Raw genomic sequence first — 16791 nt, 5'->3', positions numbered from 1 at the left:
TGCGAAGCATCAAGTTCTTTTAAATTGTTGCTTAAAAGCAATAGCGAAGTATTTGTTAACATTCAAGTCAGTCCTTGGACTTTTAAAACTCACAAATCTTGTTGAGCCATTTTCCAGAAAGAGATTTCTTCTTAATCTCTCACAATAATGATCTTCAACTCCCTCTTATCTTCCTAAGAGCTATGGACTTTTCTTCCATGAAGAGGCAGCACTCTTTCTTTTCAAAAGAACAGTCAGAAAGTTGTCTCCCTTTTGAAATTCACTTATTTCTGTGTTCCTTTTTTTTAGGAGTTACTGTAACAGCTACTGTAATTCAACCATCTTTCACAAGGGTCCAACTCCTGTGTGTCCCACAGGGTCTTGACTTCTGAACTGATACAAAATGTCTGAATTTTCCAATATTTATCAAAATCCTGTGGCATTACATCGTCAATGAGATCATCTCAATTCTTGGAAACCATGTACAGGAATCTTTAATTGTTTCCAGGTCCAGTTTCTTGGAAACCATGTGACATTCATAACTCTGGCTTAGACATCATGACTCCAAAAGATGACCTAACTTCTGTATGGGTGTGTGTAACCCTGTTCCAAACCTACTACATTATCCAAGACATATTTATAGGAAATATAGCTCAACATTAACCTAAATATTAATATTAACACAGATCCATTACAATGCAAACATTTGCATCAACCATTCTAACAGATGTACCTTTTATCTTAGAAATGTCCATAGATGAGTAGTTCATTGTTAAATTATGAAAGCAAATTCTCAAATAGTCTGTACAACCAATTTAACACAGAGGCCAGAGTTTCTTTATCTATACCTTTTCTCATTCTTTATATCTTCAGTTATAAATCAAGAGAAATCTTGATTTCTCCAAGCGAAGTTCATTCAGTTTTTTTCAATCACCAGTCCTTTGAAACAAATTTCTGTCAAATGTCAATAAGTTGAAACATAATATTTATTTTCTGCTTTACAAGTGGGGATGGTGGTTTGCAGCATTATCATGGGAGTGACAGCCACAGAAAAAGAAAATGAGCACACTGCAAATTTCACAGGATGGCCTTGAACCGCTTGTAATACCAGCATAATAGGGTATGTCTTGTGCTTACAATGTAATGAGCATTAGACCTCTGCCTAACTACCCTGGAACTTTTAGTTCCAGGCAGGAATATTCTTCCCTTTTTTTTGTCATCTACATTGAGTCTGGAATCTCTGGCCAACTCAATCTGTTTGAGATTGTAATAAAATCTCAAAAGAATGAAATGAGCTTCTCAACCAATGTTTATGGACCACAAGTCCTGCATTGTTGATTTCTGAATGGAACAGGAGCAAACATTGCCCTGCTACTTATTTTCAGATCCATCTAAATTCCTACTGGTGCCATTTGGCAGTACCTTGAAGCATGTAATTGCTTAGGTTTTCTCACAATATTTCCCACACAGATGTCCATACTATTTAAGATAAGGTGCCAAGTTAAGCACCACTACACAAAATAAAACAAAGGAACAACGGTAGACAAATTAGAATGGACTGCTCAAACATCTAGTTGACATTGGAGTATTGCCTGTAGGAAAATTAGATTGCTTGTAAAAGAGAGAGACTTGATAACTGGCAGTAAATGCTGCTGCATTCCTATACAAACTATTATTGATTTGTTTGCTTAAAATATTATATTTATTTAATTGCCATGAATTTGTTAAACTTAAAGACATCAAATTATTCAGGCATTTGAAAGTGTGCATATATCAATTCTAATTTAGCATGTACCGTTTATACTTGCTAAATACTTGCTAAATAACAAAGATCAAACATACTGTAATTATAAAGTTAACAAGTATTGACTGGATTTGGCCAAGTTATTTACAACAATTCATATGGCATAACATCCTGTATCACAAACATTTGAGCATGACTGGTTTGTGTTTTTCCATGCAGAACAGAAGATAGGCATTGAGAAAACCCAGCTCATGCTTATTACCTCATAACCATAGACATATAAGAAAGTATTCAAGAAAAAGATTATTACAAAGATATCTAAAAATTAATACAGTAATATGCAGGGAGAAGCCCTTTACCTGTCAGTAATCATTGAATTAGAAATAATTAACTTTGTATGTTCTGGAAGTGAGGTCAGGTTTTATTTTTGAGAATTGAAATTTTGAAACTGTTTGGATTTGTCAGCTTCCTCTTTATATCAATCTCTATTCCATAATTTTTTAGAACATCAATATAAATTTAAATACTGCTAAAGGTAAAAAAAAACAGCCAATGAATTACGATGTAGATTGGCCACATTTTTAAAAGTTACAGAAAATCAATGTGATAAATTAGATCAAGGTGTGGCATTGAGATTTAAAGGAGCTACATTTTCTGATATTGACTAGTCACATAATAAAGTCATTTGTGGTGGGAAGAAGGTATGGACCTCCAGTTGAACAGTTCCTCACAGCACTTGGACAGATAAATGCAATGTATGACAGTGTTGTCAACACTGATGTTGGTACCATTGCTGTCATCAGGAAGATTTGTGAAGAGGTGCCATGAAGTTGGTAAATTGCTCCTTGATGAACAGTGGGGAAAATGGTTCTAATTTTATCAAATGTCAAAAAGCACACCTCAATGACTAGTGGAGTTCCGCAGGGATCCGCCCTGGTGGCCCTGCTCTTTGTGATTTTCATAAGTGACCTGGATGAAGAAGTAGAGGGATGGGTCAGTAGGTTTGCAGATGATATAAAGGTTGGAGGTGCTGTGGATAGTGTTGAAGGCTGTCATGGGTTACAAGAGGATGTAGACAGGATGAACAGTTGGGCAGGAAAGTGGAAGATGGAGTTCAATCCAGATAAGTGTGAGATGCTGCATTTTGGTAGGTCAAACCTGAAGGCAGAGGATATGTTTAATGGGAGGATATATAAATGTGTGAAAGAACAGAGGGACCTTGGATTCCAAATCCATAAATCTCTTAAGGTTGCCACGCAGATTGAGAGGACAGTTAAGAAGGCCTGTATTATTCTGGGCTTCACTAATCGGGGGATTGAGTTCAGGAGTTGTGAGTAATGTTGCAGCTCTACAAATCTCTGATAAGTCCACATATAGAATATTAAATTCAGTTCTGGTCACCTCATTACAGTAACAATGTGGAAACTAGGGTGCAGAGGAGATTAAACAGGATGTTGAATGGATTGGAAAATGTGTCACATGATGTAAGATTATCAGAGCTAGGGATTTTCTCTTTGGAGTGAAGAAGGATGAGAGGTGACTTAATAGAGATTTAGATGCATTGCTGGGGTGGTGGTAGAGGCTGGAGCAATAGGGGCATTTAAGAGATTCTTAGACAAGCAAATGAATGAAAGAAATATGGAGAGTTATGACACAGGGAGGGTTTTTTTTATGGTGGATAGGTATGGGTTGGCACAACATAGTGATGTAATGTTCTATGTTCCTCCTCCAAGCAATCAGAATAATTGGAGTAAGGGGATACTGGTAATTCATTAAAATATGCTAAACTTTCTTGCCCATAGAGATTGTAGGGGCTCTGAAACTTGTTGCTTTTAAGATATAATCATGGCCTGGAAAGGAAAGAACAGCAGAATAATTTTAAATATAATTTTGACATACAGTATGGTAACAGGCTCTTAAGGTCCATGAGCCCTTGCCATCAAATATACCAATTAACCTACAATTCTTGTATGTGTTTTTTTTTTGAAGGATGGGAGGAAAGCGGAGAACCTGGAAGAAATCCACTCAAACATGGGGAGAATGTACAAACTCCTTAAGAGAGAGCACCACATTTGAATCCATGTCACTGGAGCTGTAATAGCATTGCCCTAACTGGTGCCTATTAAGTAGCAAAATAATAAAATATTGGGGGTAGGGGTGGAGGGGGAATTGTTTCAAAGCAGTTTAGAGATGGTTGGAATAAGAGATTTTATTATCTCTTTGATTGTCTTCTAGTCAGACAAAAATTCTACATTTATACCAAGTTATTCATTTGATCAATAAGTATGGAACAACTGAATTACTCAGCTAAGAATGTTTATGCAATGAACTAAATTGTACTAATCTACATCCTTCTTTTCTGTAGAAGATTGCTAACCAGTTGCAGTCTACTAATCAACTCACTGCTGACCTCTTTTGTATTACAGTATGGAAGTCAGGAATGAACTGGAAGCTGGTGCAGCTGATAAGATCAATAATTTTGATTATGAAGATAATGTTTTGTTCTCCTTTTACATAATTTTATTTTAAGACAGCACTGTTAGCGTAGCAATTTGCGCAACGCTATTACAGTGCCTGCGACCCAGGTTCGAATCCTGCAAGGAGTTTATACATTCTCCCCATGTCTGCGTGCATTTTCTCCAGGTGCTCAGGTTTCCTCCCACCCTTAAAAACATTTGGGGATTGTAGGTCAATTGGGCATCATGGGCTGGAAGGGCCCGTTACCATGCTGTATGTCCAAATTTTTAAAATTACAAATTAAATTTGAATTAATATCTAGTACATAAAAAGCATTTTGAAATAAATTTACATACTTTTGTCCTTTTCTTTAATTATCCAGTTGCTTTCCCTCCATAGCACCTCATCAGCCCTTGGTTTCCATTCTCCAAGACTATTGACTAGAGTATATTGATCAGATCAGGTAAGGATGACAGATTTCTTACAATAAATTTGATGGAATTTTATACCAATTCTTTTGGTTGATGGCTGGCATTAATAATGTTAACTACAGATTCCTGGCCTGCACTGTTTTGCATTCTCAGGAGTTCCTAGAGCCCAAGTCCAAGCTGCTCCTGGTGCAGATCACCAGTGACTGTGTCGGCTGCTCTTCCAACACAAGGCAATAAATATGGCCTAACACAAGCTATTGGATGGATACATGGCCACATCAGCATTGGGCCTCCACCCAGTGCCTACCAACCTCGTCTGGATCCCAGCTGAGACCCAAGTGCCAAACATCACATACCCACCCCCTCAAAACACAAAGTTTAATTTAAAGAGCATTAGGCCCAAGCGTTACACTGAGTTCAAAATTAAATGGCCAAAACATTTAATCATTTTAAAGGCAAATGGGTGGAATCCTGAAAATATAGAAGGTAACCAACCTTTATTCAGGAAATGTACTTGCCTGTGGGAAACATCATGTGATCACTTGTAATATGATTGACCCTTCACACCCTTTGGGTAGGCATAGTGATATAGCACTCCTTTACAGTGCCAGCAATCGGGACCAGGGTTTGAATCCCACGTTTTCTGTAGGGAGTTTGTATATTCTCCCCATGTCAGGGTGGGTTTGCTCCAGTTTCCTCTCTCTGTTCAAACTGCATCGGGGATTGTACATCAATTGGGTATAATTGGGCAACATGGGATCATGGACCAAAATGGCCTGTTACCATGCTGCATGCCTAAATTCAAAAAGGATAATTGAAAATAGCAATTTCAAGTTAAGTACAGGTACCTGCAAATTTTAAATTTGTAACTTTGAGAGTATAGTTTCACCAAGGTAAATTACATTAGGCTCATTACTTTTACAGCCAGAAAAGCTCTGCAGCTGCTTATGTTCTTCCTCAATAACTTAAGTGAAAAATAGTGGAAAACCCATTTATTCACACAAACAAGGCATATCACAGTTCTAAGGAGATTAATAGAAATAGCTTAAAGGAAACTGATGAGATTTCCTAACAACAAACTTCTGCAAAGTTGTGCATTGCAGCTACTGTTAATTTCAGCTTGTAAGTTGACCCCCCCCCCACCCATTTTTCAGGCTGTCCGAGCCTCCCAAGAACAACCCAAAAAATTTTAAAACACCCCAATCGCAAGTAACAAAGCTGTAAATTAGTAAGTTTAAAAAAAACCTTGGCCTACAAGTCAGCAATGATGATGTTCCATGGAGCTGGAGAAGTGACTTCAGCCTCCAGGCAGGAGTATAAACCTCAGTCTATCAGGCAGCAGTGGCGATGGCCCATGGAGTTGGAGTGCCAACATTGTGCTCCTGGCAGCAGCAAGAACTTCAGCCTTCCAGGCAGGAGTGGCAACAGTGACCTCAGAGATCCAGGTAGGAGCGGTTATGGTGGCACCTAGTGGTGGGGAGGTGTTGGGGAGCGGCAGCACTGGCAGTGGAATGGTGCTTCAAGCGTCGACTTGTATGCCGAATTGATGCCAATCTGTTAGAGAATTTAAGGACTCAAAATTATATCCGGCATATAAGTGAACCCCCCCCCCCAACTTTGAGAATTTTTTTAGGGTTTCACTACTTGACTTGTAGGCCAAAATATATGGTAGTTTTGGTGTGCCAAGTTTGAGCAAAAGAATACCCATGGTAGTTGTCGGGATCATCATTGCCCTTAAGTTTTATGCCATATTGTTGTTCTAAGGTATGGCATGTAACGTCAATGACAGCTCAATGTAAGGTTACCAAGGGTCTTTCTCAAGAGAAAAACATATCACAATTTTCAGAAATAAAGTATGAGAATGTGACCTTCTTGTCTACACTGCAAGCTTCTCCCATGTTCAAAATGTTTATGCAATATGACAATCATTTTGGGTTGTTGGGTTTGGCAATAAATTCATTGAAAAGAAAAGGTGCATTTAAATTCAAGCGTGTTCCCCATCTGTCATCGGCTGGCAATGTCCTTAAAGGTCATGGTATAATTCTTATTCATGCTCAGAATTTTCTACAACCAGAAGCAATGTGTACTGTAGGTTGTTGTTTGGATTCTTGGATTTATCATTTCTCTATCAGGCTAAAGATTAGTGAATCAGAAGCAAAAGAAAATTAACTCAAATTTTAGGCACAGAAGCAGAAGAGCCTACCATGAAAAACTGCATGTCACCAGCAGAAATATAATGCAAATTATGTGCCCAAGTAATGCTTCTGATCTCTGGGTCATTCAGAGAAAGAACTCTATTGCACAGCTTTGTGTGTATTCCTACATATTTGACTAGAAATTGTAGACTATATAGCTTACTTTTCTGAGGGATTATTCTTCAGCAGAAAGGAAAAAAATGAAGAGGAGAAATTGCAAGAACATTGTCAACCACCCATAACTGTCAGAGATTATAAAGAATAGCTCCCCCAGATGTGTCTCATTTGAATTATCTGTCTATCCCTAAATCAGCAGTCCTGTGATCCTTCACAGTAATATGAAGAAGGTGCCATAATTGGATCTCCCTAACAGCCACCTGGACTCCAGAAGATTTGGGGCGGCACAGTTGGCGTAGTGGTTAGCCGAATGCCTTTACAGTGCCCTCAACTGAGTTTCAAATCCCGTGCTGTCTGTTACGAGTTTATGTTCTCTTCATGTCTGTGTGGGTTTTCCCTGGGGGCTCCTGTTTCCTCTCACTATTCGAAATGTACCAGAGGTGTAGGTTAATTGGATGTAAATGGGCAGCATGTACTCGTGGGCCAAAATGGTTTCTTATTGTGCTGTATGTTTAAATTTAACATTTAATACATGCCCATAGCCCTTATGGGTTCCTTTTTTTTGCTTCATTCACTTACAAAACCACTAACGCAAAACGATTGTTGAGCTGCTTGGACCTTTTTAAGGTTTTATTGCGGTGTCTTCTGATTATCTCCAGCTCAATTTTCATTGCCCTTCACTATTTGGAGATATAAATAATTATATAATTCCTGACACACAAGCTTCAAATGTAATTAATTTAGGGCTATTCTTGCAAGATTAGAATAAGGTTTTATCAATTTGGAAATGAATTCTACCAGTGGATGGAAATTGCTACCATCATGTCTATTTTAATAATGTATCCAATAAAATATTGTTTTATTGCCAATATAAGAAATAAAGAAACATTGATTGAACATTGACAGCAGTTTCAAGAAAAATATCTATGTCAATAACACCCACTATGATTTTTTCTAACACTCTCAGCAATAAACAGTTGATTAAGTATTTAAATTCTAAAATCTTTGGGTTGGGTCATTCCTGTGAAAGACTTGGAACACAGAATTTAATTTGAGCAGATGGCCTGTGCTGGCCACAAATGAAGCATTATCATTCAATTTAACAAGTGAATGATTACAAATTTAACGAGCGAACAAACTTCAAGACCATGGAAAAACATACAAGCAAGAAGTAAAAGCAGCAACTTTGGCTCTGGTGGGATCTGGTTCACATCAAAGGGATTTATTCAGAGTTATGGTTGTGACATGTTTTAGCAAAGAAATCTCTGTTAAACCACAGTGACTTTATGCAACAGAATTGTTCCAGATGGATATCTGTCAAAAGTAATAAAACTTACCACGCTGTTGTTGAAATACCTCGAAGACTATCAGTTATTCTAAACTGTATCCCCACTGAGTCTACAGGAACTTCACAAAGTCAGCACAGCGGTCTCTATGATTGAGATTTAAAAGGTTCAAATATGCTCTAACTCTGCAACAAGAATACACTGGACAATGAAAAACTGGGCTGACAAAAAAATCTTGTGGAGATGTGTCTCAAAGAATGGGAGAATCTAGAAAGAATTTACACTCATGACTTTAATCCATCACCTACTGCAGGAGTTTTATCTGAAGTTGGAAATGCATGTCCGATTGCGCAGAAGCATAATATGTTAAGCCATTGCATCACTGTCCACAAAATTATAGTTTTTCTGAGGACAAAAAATCATGAGTTCTGTTTTCAAGATAAATTCTTGGTCCTAATTTATTTACTATCAATGAGCTGGAGGAGGGAACGAAATATTAAGTTTCAAAGTATCCCGATGATACAAAAATAGGTTAAGGGGAAAGTTATGATGAGCACATTGTGATTTTGCAACAGGGTACAGAAAATTTATGTAGAGGTGTAAAACCTGGTAAATGGAGTTGAACAGAAGAAAATGTGAGGTCACACTCTTCGGTGAGAGGAATTAAAAGGTAGAATATTATCTCTGTAGATATAGACAGCAAATGAATGAAATTCAAGGAGTTTTGGGTGTTCATGCATAAAGAGGATTTGAGGTCAGTATTGATCAGTCGTCATATTGAATGGCAGGGCAGGCTTGATCCACATAGTGGCCTACCCTGTTCCTATTTTCTTTCATTCTTGTGTTTCTTGAGATCAGAGGCCAAGAGCAACAAAGGAAATTAATCCAGCATTTCTTTAAGGATAACAGTGGTCAGAGGAACATGACAATCAGACTGCAAAGGTTCTTTTTTGTTGTTACCTCCAGTTCATAAGGTAAAGATAATGTATTATATAAATGTACATTTACTTAAGCACATTTCCCAGTACTACTACTTAATTGCTTTGTGAATTACTAATATGGGTGTGAAAATCAGTGGGTCTTATATTCAAGTTCAGTTTATTTATAAAATCCACTTGTACCAATACAACCCAATGAAACAACGTTCTTCGGTCCACAGTGCAAGCACACATACAGACATTACACACATACAGACAAGTATAGTACATATATACACTGATTTAAAATAAATATTATTAATAAATAATGGAATCTCAGAGAGTTGTTTTAGCAGTTTAGTAGTCTCTCAGTCCACGCTGCTGAAGATCCAGCTGCGCTGGATGGGTCACGTCTCCAGAATGGAGGACCATCGCCTTCCCAAGATCGTATTATATGGCGAGCTCTCCACTGGCCACCGTGACAGAGGTGCACCAAAGAAAAGGTACAAGGACTGCCTAAAGAAATCTCTTGGTGCCTGCCACATTGACCACCGCCAGTGGGCTGATAACGCCTCAAACCGTGCATCTTGGCGCCTCACAGTTTGGCGGGCAGCAGCCTCCTTTGAAGAAGACCGCAGAGCCCACCTCACTGACAAAAGGCAAAGGAGGAAAAACCCAACACCCAACCCCAACCAACCAATTTTCCCTTGCAACCGCTGCAATCGTGTCTGCCTGTCCCGCATCGGACTGGTCAGCCACAAACGAGCCTGCAGCTGACGTGGACTTTTTACCCCCTCCATAAATCTTCGTCCGCGAAGCCAAGCCAAAGAGTCTCTCAGCAGTCTCACTGCCTGTGAGAAAAAGTCTAGTGGCTCTGCTCTAATTCTCTGTACCTCTTTTCCAATGGGAGTAGCTGAAAGATTTTCCCATATTCTTGATTTTTCGATGACTAATCTACATTAAAAGCTAATTTAATGATCTGATTCATATCTTCATCAAACCCGAGCTTGGGCAGTAAAATGTGCTTCACAAAATAAAGTTATGGAGCCATTAAATCATACAGCTTTGAAACGGGCTCTTATCCCACTAAATGCATAAGGCCATCACAAACACACCCAAACTAATCCCTTAGTTTTTAATTCTTCCTACATTCCCATCAACTCCCACAGATTCTATCACTCACCTATCAATCAGAGTAAGTTACAGCCAATTAACTCTTCAACCAGGTTATCATTAGATTGGGAGGGAATCAGAGTAAATCCACATGGTAATAGATAGTGTAAACCCCACACAAGCGTCGCTTGAGGGCTGGTCACTGGAGCTGTGCCACCCCAAATGTACCCAATGTGTTCATTCTTGAGAACATATCAATGTGGGTTGAGCTACATTTAAGAAGATCAGTAGATGCAAATCACTCTGTAAATATGTGAAGCTGAATTGATTTAATTGTTTATTTCTTGGATCAGTACCCCAGTAACAATTATTAATAGTGCTTCTTTTTCACACCAATTGGACATAAAACTGATAGCTAAAACAAACTTGGAATGTCCAAACATCCTGTGACACTTTTAACTTTGGATAAATCAAGGTGAGTAGTCTACTTCAGACCACTTGTCCATATTGGTACAAACTGTGGCCTGGGGACAAGTTGTCATTTCATCCTGAGAGTTATCCAATGGAATTACCCTGTTGATGATTTATATGTGGAGAATATATATAATGACTACTTTGTGACTTTTAAAATGTAACTTTCAACTTTTAACCTATATCTGCGATAAATAATATTAATTGCGAATGCTAGTTGTCATTTTAAGCCCATCAGCCCTTTAAAGATTGTGTCATGTGACTGACCAATTCTGAGTTGCTGCAGAATTTTAAAGAAAGTTCTACAGATGCTTTTACTGGAACCCTTGAAGAAAGTACGCATGTTTTGTTTAAGCTCCTCAATCCTTTTGTGCACAGGTCTGAATGTTCCCCACATGATTCTGTGGGAGATTAGATCTTGCTCTGAAGTCATACTTAATGTTCCATATTTTAGCTTTGATATTTCCTTTATTTATAGGGAGGAAATTTTAATGCGACACTTGATCATTCAGAAGTAATCTTACAGCATTCAAGTTTTTTTGTGGATCTTTACAGATGCTTTAAGGTCACCAGTTATGTAGGGAACACATAATTTATCTTTCCAGCTTTTAACTTTCATGATGTTTACAATCCAAATATTTTTCCACTTACCATAAAAGTTATTTTTTAAATCAATTGCTTCTTTGTTTTGCTTCTCTTTTTCTTGGCCATGACAATATTTCCTTCACATTTCATCTCAAAGCGGCCCGTGAGCTTGAGCTTGGCAGTAAAACCCGAGGTGAGGTTTTTGGAAAAAATTTGGAACCATCTGTCCCAGGTGGCCTTCATTTGCTTATTAGACCTTGGAAGTTAATATGGTACATAGATTGTGTTTCTTAAACATATGTTCACCAGTTCCCTAATCATCCATTTTTCAAAGCATATTTCGCAGTGATGACATTTGAGGAAATGGGAAAGGAGCAAATCAATAAAATAATCGCTGAAATTTGTATCAACTTCACCTTCCCACATTATCTCATATCCCAAGATTCCTTTATATCATTAAAAAGTTTAATCGTATCTTCCTTAAATATATTCAGCAATTGAGCATCCATAGTCTTCTGGAGCAGAGAATTCCAAAGATTCTCAAACCTTTTGAGTGATGAATTTCTCATCATAATTTTTATGTTTTTTTTTGTACTTGTGATTGAGTCCTCTGGTTTTAGATTCAAAGGTAATCTGCTCCAAGCATGTGTCTATCAAGTTGTATAAAAATCTTGCATAGTTCAACAAGATCTCTTCTCAATCTGCAGATGGAATTTAATGCAGATAACGGTGAGGTGAAGAATTTTGAAGGATAAACCAAGGTAGATCATACACAGTAAATGGTAGGGCACTGAGGAGTGTGATAGAACAGAGGAATCTAGGAATTCAGATACACAATTCCCCGAAAGTGGGATCACAGGTAGATAGGGTTGTAAAGTGAGGTTTTGGCATATCGGCCTTCATAAATCAAAGTATGAAATATAGGAGTTGGGATGTTATTTTAAAGTTGTATATGACATTGGCGAGACCAAATTTGAAGTATTGTGTGCAGATTTAGTCACCTAACCACAGGAAAGCTAGATTGAAAGAGTGCATAGAAGATTTACTAGGATGTTGCCAGGACTTCAGGATCTGAGATACAGGGAAAGGTTAAACAGGTTAGGACTTTATTCCCTGGAGAATAGAAGAATGAGGGGAGATTTGATAGAGATATACAAAATTATGAGGGATATAGACTGAGTAAATGCAACTAGGTTTTTTTTCCAACTGAGGTTAGGTGAGATATAAACCAGAGAACATGAGTGAGGGGTGAAAAGGGAAAAGTTTAGGGGGAACTTATTCACACAGAGAGTAGTAGGAATGCCAGCTGAAGTGATGAATGTGGGCTCAATTTTAACATTTAAGAACAATTTGGACATGTACATAAATGGGAGGGATATGGAGGGCTATGGACATGGTGCAGGTCAGTGAGACTAGGCATATTCATTCACACAGTTCGACACAGACTATAAGTGCCAAAGGCTGTAATGTTCTATCATTCTGAATTTTGAGGAACGTCGGCATGCTTTGAATTTGGCCTCAGAGAACAATGCTCTGGTTCCAGAATACACTCCAATGTCCTTCATCGGATATAATGACACCACTAAGGTTACACATGGTCTTGACTCTTATTTTTCAATTATTTTCTGATAATGTTCAACATATTATTTGTTTCCATGTAGCTTGTAAGATTTCCTCTATGTGCAAGGACAACACACAACGAATAAATATTTGTTTTTTCAACATTTTTTACAAAAGTGAAATTTTGCATATTTCTCCAAAATTATTTTCTTTTTACTTCTTAGAATCATAGGGAGATGATTCCCATTACCTTGGAAAAGTAGTCAATATATTAAAATATTCATCTTATTCAGGCCTCTCCCTCTTTTTCCTTCTTTCAGTAGGAAGAAGATTAATGAATGTGAGACTTCTTTACTGCCATTATCAGATTTCTAAACAAACCCCACAACCATAAAATTATGTTGCTTTTGCTTTGTACTAATTGATCTCTTTCTGGAATTGTGTACTGCATTTTTAACTGATTTATTATGCTTGGGTTGACTAGCTAGACTGCTCATAAAACAAAATTTTTCATATTACATTAAACTTGAAAATTGACTTGAACTTGAAACAGGTCCTTTATTCCATCAAGTCCCCAGTAACAATCAACCATCCAATGTTAAGAGATAGGAAGTAGGATATTAATCTCATTTTAATTTTCAGCACATTTTCAACAGTTCCCACCAGCTGCTTCCAATCACTCACATTAGAGGCAACTTCGTGGCCAATTGACCTATCAATGGGATGCTGGAAGAAACCTGAGCATGCAGAGGAAACGTGATTACAGGAAGAACATTCAAATTCCATGCAGACAACGCCTATGATCAGGTCTGAAACCTGGTCTCTGGTAATGGTGAAGGAGCACCTCGGCCAGCTGTGCCACTGTACTGCCCCTCATTCTCTCCACTCATTTAACTTAACCAGTCTCTGTTTCCAGCCACACTACATCACAGCTTATTTTCCAAAGAAGTTTAGTATTGTCATCAAATATATATTTATTATATGCTACTTCCTTATCCAAGTAAGTTTGTGAATTTATTGATGGCTCAGGAGTGATCCTTGCTTTATAATTCCAATGTGCTAACCTGAAAATTCCTATTTTCCATTGTCTACAAGTAGCCATTTACCATCCTGATACACCTTTGATTTCATCAGCCCCAAATTTATTTGATAACCTTCTGGTTAACACCATATCAATTGCTTTTGAGGCCAAAGATCCACATGGTAAGTTGAAACATGGTAAGTTGTGAACTTACATCACTGTTTCCCAACCTTTTTTTTCCTATTCACATACCACCTTAAGTAATCCCTCAATAACCACAGAGCACTTATGCATAGGTGCTCTGTAGTTTGTATGGGATTACTTAAAGTGGTATGTGAGTGGGAAAAAAAGGTTGAGAACCACTGACTTGCACCTATTCCCAAGACAGCCCAGCACAATCTTTGATGGCAAGTGCCTGCAGAGCAACAAAGCCTTATATGATGTATTGAGTCATTTGTAAATGAGGAAGGAGTTAGTGGTGGGGTGGTGATGTGGAAATAAACAGTACAAGCCCCACCTCTGAAACCGCTGATATTTCTGAACTTGGCAGTAAGACAAATATTAAAACATTTAACAATGCTTTTAAACAAATTAAAACAATCAGGCCCTTCCAGCCCATGACACTGTGCCACCCAATTACACAAATTAACTTACAAACCCCATCATTTTTTGGAGGGTGGATAAAACCAGAGGAATCTCTGGCAGACGTGGGATGAATATATTTACAGACAGGGCTGTATTTGACCCCAGGTCTTTGGGCTGCAATAGTGTTACTGTAAGTGTGCTGGTCTCAAATGTACAATGTCAGAGCACAAGAGGAATACAGTAATAAAGTGCCATCTGCATATTCAGGATTTGCATGCTTGTTATTGCGATGCTGAATTTGTTGGCACTAAGTGAGAGAAATTCAACAATTAGGCCCAGAATTGCTGGTATTTCCCCACAAAACCTGGCCCAATCTTCCCTCTGCAATTCACTGCAAAATTAACAAAATTACAATGAGTTGCTTTACTTTCTAGAGGTAGTTTATAAAGTGACTTTTTTTTTCCTTTTTAAAATATTTTTATTGAATTTAACATGTAATTCCTACATACATAGTCTTTAATAAAACAAATAACAGGTCATATCATATATATATATGGATAGAAAATAAGTAAAACTACATTAAACTGTCCCTTAATCTAAACAAAAGGTAAGTTCTGTCTAATTTATTGAAATGATCCATGATAACCATATATAAACCCATATTTAACAAGTTAATTAAAAAAAAGAAAAAAACAAAAACTAAATCTAATCTATCCCTTCCCTCTAATCAAGGTTAACTTATAGAAAAGGATGAAAATATATGGATCAAGTAGCAATTGTCAGACACTAGACAGAGAATCACCGGAGCATCCAAACCTTAAAACTTCCAGTCATGATAGTAATCTATGAATTTTCCCCACATCTTTTCAAATTGAAACTTTCTATCTATAATGTTGTATCTAATTTTATCCAAGTTTATCCATGTAACCACTGTGTATGAGTAGGTAAAGGGTCATCTTTCCATTTCATTGAAATAGCTCATCTGGCTATCAACATGATAAAAGCTAAACTTTCTCCTGGAATGCAGACAGAGGAGTATCCGGTTCACAAGAAAAACCAGACAATTAAAGGAAATGGTTCTATTTTAATCTTAAAAATTTCAATAACGTTTTCCCAAAATTTCCCTACATTTGGATACTCCCAAAACGTATGAATCAATGAAGCTTTAAAAAATTTATATTTCTCACATAATGGATCAACATCTGCATAAAAACAATATGATTTAAGTTTGGACATATGTATTCTATGTACCACCTTAAATATTAATAAGCAATGTCTTGCACAAAATGAGGAATCAATAATCGAACTGAGAGTAGAGTACCAATCTTCATCTGAAAATGTTATATTCAAATCATGTTCCCATTCATTCTTAATCCCAGCCATTAAGGCTGCTCTTAAATTCAATAAGTCATTATAAATACATGATTTTAATCCACCATGAACAAAGTGTAAATTAAATAAATCAAGATATTCAAATTAGAGATTTGATGAAAATCAGAAAGATTGGACTGAACAAAATGCCTAGCTTGTAAATATCTAAAAAAAAATCTATTAGAAGGATTAAATTTAGATGATAATTGTTCAAAATAGGCAAAGTTATCTCAAACAAAAGTTCTTTAAAACTTTTGATACTGTGACAGAATAGATATGTTTTTGGGAGATAGATTAGGTCAGGTTTGTTAGTGTAGGTCACATACAAACACTTTAAATAGATCTTATTTAAAATACTGGAGCTCTGTTCATGCTAGACATGTCAGGGCCTCAGAGCCTTTGCAAAAACTTTGGAGAGTGTCCAAGAGTCTTCACTAATGGATTGTTGTTTACAAAAAGGCAACAGATGAAAGAGCTTGTCAGAGCCGCCTTCTGTCTGGAGGTGAGCCTGCTGTTCTAAGAAAGTCATGTGGTTTTGCAAGCAGAGAGGGAAAAAAAACAGGTTTTCTCTCAGAGAGAGAGAGATCAGTTCTACAGTGTTATAGTCAACAACAGCAGCTGGGACTGGAACAGGACAAGCTGGCAAGCTTGTGGAAAACCCCATTTCAAAGATGGGTTGTGAGTGCTTAGTTCAGCCTGGTCAAAGCACTTGTGGTTCATGCAAGAGGAGATGACTGGCTGACTAATGTTTCACTTGAAATAAAAGAAACAAGAAGGAACTCTCTGGTGACCTGAAAGAAAGAGGTTATCATCTGGAGAACCCTGAGGGGGAAAGTTTCTTCAGCAAGATACTAAAGTGGCTGGGTGTCCAGCATACAACAAATATCTATCTGAAAACCAACAAGAACCTTCCTGAGCAGTAACCATTTACCTTTCAAGCACCAAAGCCTGGTGAACTT

At 37.5% G+C, this 16791-nt stretch overlaps 1 long non-coding RNA gene across 1 annotated transcript in view; it reads left to right on the top strand.

Moving 5' to 3' along the window:
* The window catches only part of LOC138759862 (uncharacterized), a 36289-nt gene extending 31648 nt beyond the window's left edge, over positions 1–4641 (top strand). The window contains exon 3 of the long non-coding RNA XR_011355164.1: positions 4580–4641. This is a non-coding gene — a long non-coding RNA (uncharacterized lncRNA). The remainder of the gene's footprint in view (positions 1–4579) is intronic.
* Positions 4642–16791: the final 12150 nt, after the last annotated feature.

This window comes from Narcine bancroftii, chromosome 4 (genome assembly GCF_036971445.1).
Source record: "Narcine bancroftii isolate sNarBan1 chromosome 4, sNarBan1.hap1, whole genome shotgun sequence".
Lineage (NCBI taxonomy): Eukaryota > Metazoa > Chordata > Chondrichthyes > Torpediniformes > Narcinidae > Narcine > Narcine bancroftii.
This window is presented reverse-complemented; position numbering and strand designations above follow the sequence as displayed.